Below are 6,144 nucleotides of genomic sequence, written 5' to 3'. Positions count from 1 at the left end.
GGGATTTCCCACCATATGCGAGTGCGCACACAATGCCCTTGTGTGGACAAGCACAAGCCTGTGGCCTTGGTGTCCTGGGCGCTCCCCACAGCTCAGGGTCGGGGCGCACAGTCAGCCCCCTGCAGCCCTCTCTCCTCCCCATGTGGCTTTTCTCTTCAGAGCAGGAGCCCGAGGGGCTACCCCAGGAACTCTCCTCACAGGGATGTTACCCCCACCGGGCATCAGAATCACCTGTGGAACTTTCTAAAGATCGCAAATGCCCTGGTGACCCCTAGAAATGCTGCTTCAGCAGATGGCCAGCCAGGCTGAGACCCCAGGATGTGGGAGTGGGGCCACTTCCTTCTTTCCTGCACCCACAGAGGGTCTGCAGATCCTGTAAAATGCACATTCTGACTCAGCAGTGTGGTGTGGACCTGAGAGTCTGCATCTAACAAGCTCTCAGGTGATGCTGGTTGTCCTGGGCCAGGCACACGTTGAATAGCCAGGCTGACTGGGACCTGGTTCTCTCAGAGGACGAGCCTCCTCCCTACTCCGAGTTGGCCTCTGCTGAGTCCTGGCCTCGAGTCTGTCAGCATCGCACACAGAGCCCCAGAGGCCCCAAACCCAGGGGATTCTTTCCATCTGTATCAGAGAAGCCCAGCGGGGCACGGGGTCCCCCCAGTGTTCTCAAATGCTCTGGGGAAGTTGCGTTGACTCCTGGCAGCAAGGTCACAGTAACGTTCTGAGGGTGAGAAGAGGGCAAGCAGGGTGATGACTGGTGAGGGACCCACTCTCCATCCCTGGGTGTCCCCAGCCCGGCCTCTGCTTCCAGGGACCGAGACCCGGGACCAAGTGTCTCAGGAGCTCAGGTTCCAGGTGTGCAGGCAGTGTCCTGTGTGTCCCGGGAAGAGAAGAGGTGGGGGGAGGTCCGGTGGCGGGAGGTTCCCTGATCCTCGAGGGAAGATCGTAAGGAGACCCTTCCTCTACATGTCTGCTGGCTGCACTATGGCCGAGAGGCTGGCCGTGTGCTCCTGAGCGTCCTGGGCAGCCCGTGTCCTCTGCCTGAGGGACTTTCCTGTGGTCACCCTGCCTCCCCCGTGGCTGGTGCCAGGCAAGGAGTGGGGGCTGCACAGGGACCCCTGACAGATCAGGGTGCTCCTTGGCCCCACTCGTCCTAGTGGGCAGGACAGAACAGCCACATGGGAGGGACTCAGAAGGGTCTCTTGGAGAAAGAGACGGAAATCAGGCTCCTCTACCTCCTTAGGCAAACAAAGGAGCTTCACATTTTAATTCCCTGTGTGTTGCCCGCGTGTCCCTATGTCGCCCCCTGGAGGCGATGCTGGGGCTGCACCAGGGACCCTGACCGGGTTCCAAAGGATGCGTGGGCCCTGAGCCCTGGGCAGCCTGGGTCCTGGTCCCTGTGGGTCCTGGGTTGCCTGACTCCATTCCAGGGTAGGGTGAGCCCAGGGAGCGGACAGGCACCGTCCAGAAGATTCCAGATCCTGAGGCAGGAGAATTGTCCACCCAGAGAGATGTGCTCCCTTAGGAGGAACTCTCTGTCCTTGAGGTTTCAAGGAATGACCCAGTAGAGTCTCTTGAGACTTTGGAAGAGGCACTGGCTTGGGGGGAGGGGGCTGGACACCGCAATGCCCTGGTTCCTCATCACAGCACGGGGCGGGAGGGGGGGATTGCATCCGTGTCATTTGTGTCCCTGCTTTTGCTCTAGGCCTCCTCACAGAGCCCACCTGGGGATGCAGCTGAGGGTTCCCAGGGCTTCCTCTGTTACAGGGGAGGAGACCCTCAGCCCCTCTGAGATGGAAACAAACGTAGATCCTGGGTTCTCCTGTCCCATCCTGCACAGGGTCAGGCAAGGGGCACGGGGCTGGGTCCTGGGGACTCCAAAGAGAACAGGACAGACGCGGATCCTGAAACAGGCCACAGGCACTCAGAGAAAATCATGGCTTTGAGGACACACTTAAAATGGAGGGAAGGTGGGGAGCCTCGGTCGCTCAGTTGATTTAATGTCCGACTCCTGATTTTGGCTCAGGTCATGATCTCTCTGCGGTGAGATTGAGCCTCTTGTCGGCTGCCTGCTGAGTGTGAGCCTGTGTGGATTCTCTCTCTCTCCCTCTGCCTCTCCACCGCTTTCTCTCTCTCTCTCTCTCTCTCTCTCTCTCTCTCTCTCTCTGTCTCTCTGTAAAGTGGAAAAAGGGGCGCCTGGTTGGCTCAGTTGAGTAAAGTGTTCCACTTTGGCTCAGGTCTTGATCTCATGGTTCGTGGGTTCGAGCCCTGAGTCAGGTTCTGTGCTGACAGCTCAGAGCCTGGAGCCTGCTTTGGAGTCTGTGTCTCCCTGTCTCTCTGCCCCTCCCCTGCTCACGGCTGTCTTTCTCTTAAGTGAACATCAAAAAAAATATTTTTAAATAAGATTGAAAATAAAGTACAATAAAATGGAGAAAAGAGCCGTGAAGGGAAAGCGTCTAGTGTGACAGGAGCAAGTAACGGGGTCTCAGCTGGCCTGGGGGTCAGGTCAACACCCCTGACAAAGTGATCTTTTGGCTGAGACCGGAAGTGTGGGTGGGCCTTTGCCCCTGGAAGGACAGAGGGTGTGGAGGGCTGAGCTGCCTACAGAGGGACCTGTCTCAGGGGGTAGACACCCGACTGGCCGGAGGGTTGACGGAGGTCAGTGTGGGGAGCCTGGAGAGCGAGGAGGACTGTGACTGGGTGAGGCTGGGGAGGGTCAGACCCTGCTGGGGAGTGGGCGCGCCAAGGGGGATCAGCAGCACCCCCCCCCCGCCCCCACCCTACCCAAAGCTCTAGGCTGCGGAGTTTCTCTGCCGCCCTCTGCTGGACCATGCGGAAAATGTGGAAGAAAACGTCCTGCTTGAGTTCTGTATTTTTAAAGTATACTTTAAGTAATATTTCATGTATGTAGATATAATTTTTAGGGACCTTATTGTGTTATAGTTGACATATAAGAAAATCCACATGTTGAAAGTATAAGAAAAAGGGAGGGGGCGGGGCGCCTGGTGTCTCAGTTCGTTGTGTGTCGGACTTGGGCTGGCCCTGAGTTTGAGCCCTGGGGTTGGGCTGTGTGCTGACAGCTCAGAGCCTGGACCCTGCTTCTGATTCTGTGTCTCCTTCTCTCTGCCCCTCCCCCCACACTCACTCTGTCTCTCAAAATAAAATAAAGACATAAAAGATTTTTTTCATGAAGATTTAAATATTATCGAATCTACTAACCCAATAACAAAATATCCAGGATACAATAAAAAAAATCACTCATCATACCAAGAGCCAGGAGAACCACGATTTGGCTGAGCAAAGATCATTACTGACTCCAATTCCAATGACTGTGGAATTATCCAACGAAGATTTAACAAGTAAATATCATTAAAAGAACACTTCAATAGCCGATAATAAATTTTTTCACGAAATTGAGAGACGCCTAGCTGACTCAGTTGGTAGGGCACATGATTCTTGATCAAGGGGTTACGAGTTCAAGTGCCACACTGGTGTCAAGGTTGCTCAAAAAATAAATTGAAAACCACAGCAAAAAATGAAAGTTATAAAAAGGAACCAAACAGGGGCACCTGGGTGACTCAATTGGTTAAGTGTCCAAGTCTTGATTTCTGCTCAGGTCATGATATCAGGGTTGTGAGATCAGGCCCCAAGTCGAGCTCCACCCTGGGCATGGAGCCTGCTTGAGATTCTCCCTCTCTCTCCCTCTCTCTCCCTCTCTCTCCCTCTCTCTCCCTGTCTCTCCCTCTGCCTCTCCTCCACTCCCACACCCATGCACTCCCTGTCTCTGTCTTCAAAAAAAATAGAAAAGAAACACAGAAATGATGAAACTGAAAACTACAGTAACCAATATTTAAAAAAACAAAACCAAACCCTCACTGGTGAACTTCATAGTAACATGATGATGCATAAGGTAGAATCGATGAACTGGAGGACAAATCCATAGAATTTATTCCTCCTGAAAAATAGAGAGGAAAGAGACAGAAAAATGAGCAGAGTCCCGAGATCTGTTCCGTAAACAAAGGATGGAACCTTGGTGCCACTGGGTACCAGAAGTGGAAGGGAAACGTGCAGACTGAAAAGGTATCTGAGGAAATGACAACCCAAGAGGCTGAGTCAGAACCCCAAACACGGTGAGCAGTCACACTAAGGCACATAACAAACTCCTGAAAATAAAAGACAAGAGAACAAAAATCCTAAAGACACCCAGAGAAACCACCCTTGCGCATTAAGGAACACTAATGTAAGTGACAGTAGGTTTTGTATCTGAAAGCATGGAGGCCAGAAGGAAGTGGCACATGTTTCAAATTCTGCGTCTCCTAAAATTAGCTTCAGGAGTGAAGGGGAAAGAAGGAAATTCCCTGATGAAGAGAGAGTATCAAAATTTATTGCCAGCTGACCTACTATTAAAGAATGGCCAAAGGAGATGTATAATTCATCATTCTCTGTAGCTCATGTTTTGTATCATATCTAAAATCTAGCCAAATTTACTTTGTTTTTTTTTTAATATTTATTCATTTTTGAGAGAGGGAGGAAGAGAGTGAGAGGTAGAAAGAGAGAGAGAGGCAGAGAGACAGGGTGACAGAGGATCCAAAGCGGGCTCTGCATGACGGCAGGAAGCCCAACGTGGGGCTTGAACTCACGACCCTGAGATCGAGTCACATGTTCTCCCAACTGAGCCAGCCAGGCGCCCCACACCAAATTTAAAATACTCAAATCTGGAGTGCCTGGGTGGCTCAGTCGGTTTGGCGTCTGACTTCGTCTCAGGCCACGATCTCACGCTTCGTGGGTTCAAACCCCTCATCGGGCTCTGTGCGAACCGTTCAGATCCTGGAGCCTGCTAAGTATTCTGTGTCTCCCTCTCTCTCTCTGCCACTCCCTTGCACATGCTCTTTCTCTGTCTCTCAAAAATGAATAAATGTAAAATACTGAAATCAGAGTATGTTCTCGGAAAATGGTAACGAATCTGGAAATTAATAATAGACAACTGAAAAAAATCCCTAAAAGATTTGGAAAGCAAGCTACATATTTGTAAATAATTTATGGGTCAAAAAGCAAGTTTCAAAGGAAATTTTAAAAACACACAGAATTGGGATGCCTGAGTAGCTTGGTCGGTTGAGCATCTGACTCTTGATCTCAGGCAGGTCATGATCCCAGGGTCGTGGGACTGAGTCCCAAGGCAGGCTCTGTGCTGAGAGTGGAGCCTGCTTGGGGTTCTCTCTCTCTCTCTCTCTCTCTCTCTCTCTCGGCCTCTGTCCCCTACCCATGCTATCTCTCTTTCTCTCTCTCTCTCAAAATAACAAAAAACATTTAAACACACAGAATTAAATTAAATATACTAAAAAAAAAACCCTCCTCTGCTTATGGGATGCAGCTTATGCCACACTGAGAGGGGAATTTCTAGCACAAAATGCTTACATTACAAGAAAGGAAATATCTCAAATCAATAATGTAAGTTCCTACTATAAGAACCAGAAAAATAAGAGCAAAATGAACCCAACTAAAAGCAGAAAGAAAGAAATAATGGAGGCAGAGCACCCAGCTGACGATATATTGGACACTGTGAGTGGACACAATGGACCCGAGCCCATGGAAGGGAAAGACTGGGTCTGTAGCATCAGAGTTGGTTCTGCAGGTGGGACGTGAATGGGGAAAAAGGAAGATGGGGGTGACTGTGAGTGCCCTTGTCTTATCTCTTCCCCTGAGGGGTCACAGGCAGATGCAGGAACCCTCAGATGTTGGATTCTCCCCTGGGAGATCTTCAGGTCCCCCCTCGTCCCCTGGGTGAAATGTTTGCTCTGCTGGGAAGGGCGGGCAGATGGCATAGGACTCTGACACCACGCACAGGGCTCAGCAAGGAGGAGCTGGAGAAGAGCCCAGGGGCTCTGCTCAGCCCTGCTGCCTGTGGGGTTCAGCTGGGGCTTGGAAACAGGATGCTGTGCTTAGGGGGCGCTCCAGGACGGGTGATGAGTGTGTTTCCAAGGTCAGGCACTAAGGGTCAGAAGCTAATCATGAAACATTCCTTCCTTTTATTTTCCATTTTTTTCTTTTACTGAGGAAACTCTACCCCCAGTGCTCCAATTCACGACCCTGAGGTCAAGGGTCTCATTCTGTACTGACTGAGCCAGCCAGGCGCCCCCATTCCTT

This window comes from Neofelis nebulosa, chromosome 17 (genome assembly GCF_028018385.1).
Source record: "Neofelis nebulosa isolate mNeoNeb1 chromosome 17, mNeoNeb1.pri, whole genome shotgun sequence".
NCBI lineage: Eukaryota > Metazoa > Chordata > Mammalia > Carnivora > Felidae > Neofelis > Neofelis nebulosa.
The sequence above is the reverse complement of the archived record's forward strand: the minus strand, read 5'-3'. Positions refer to the sequence as shown.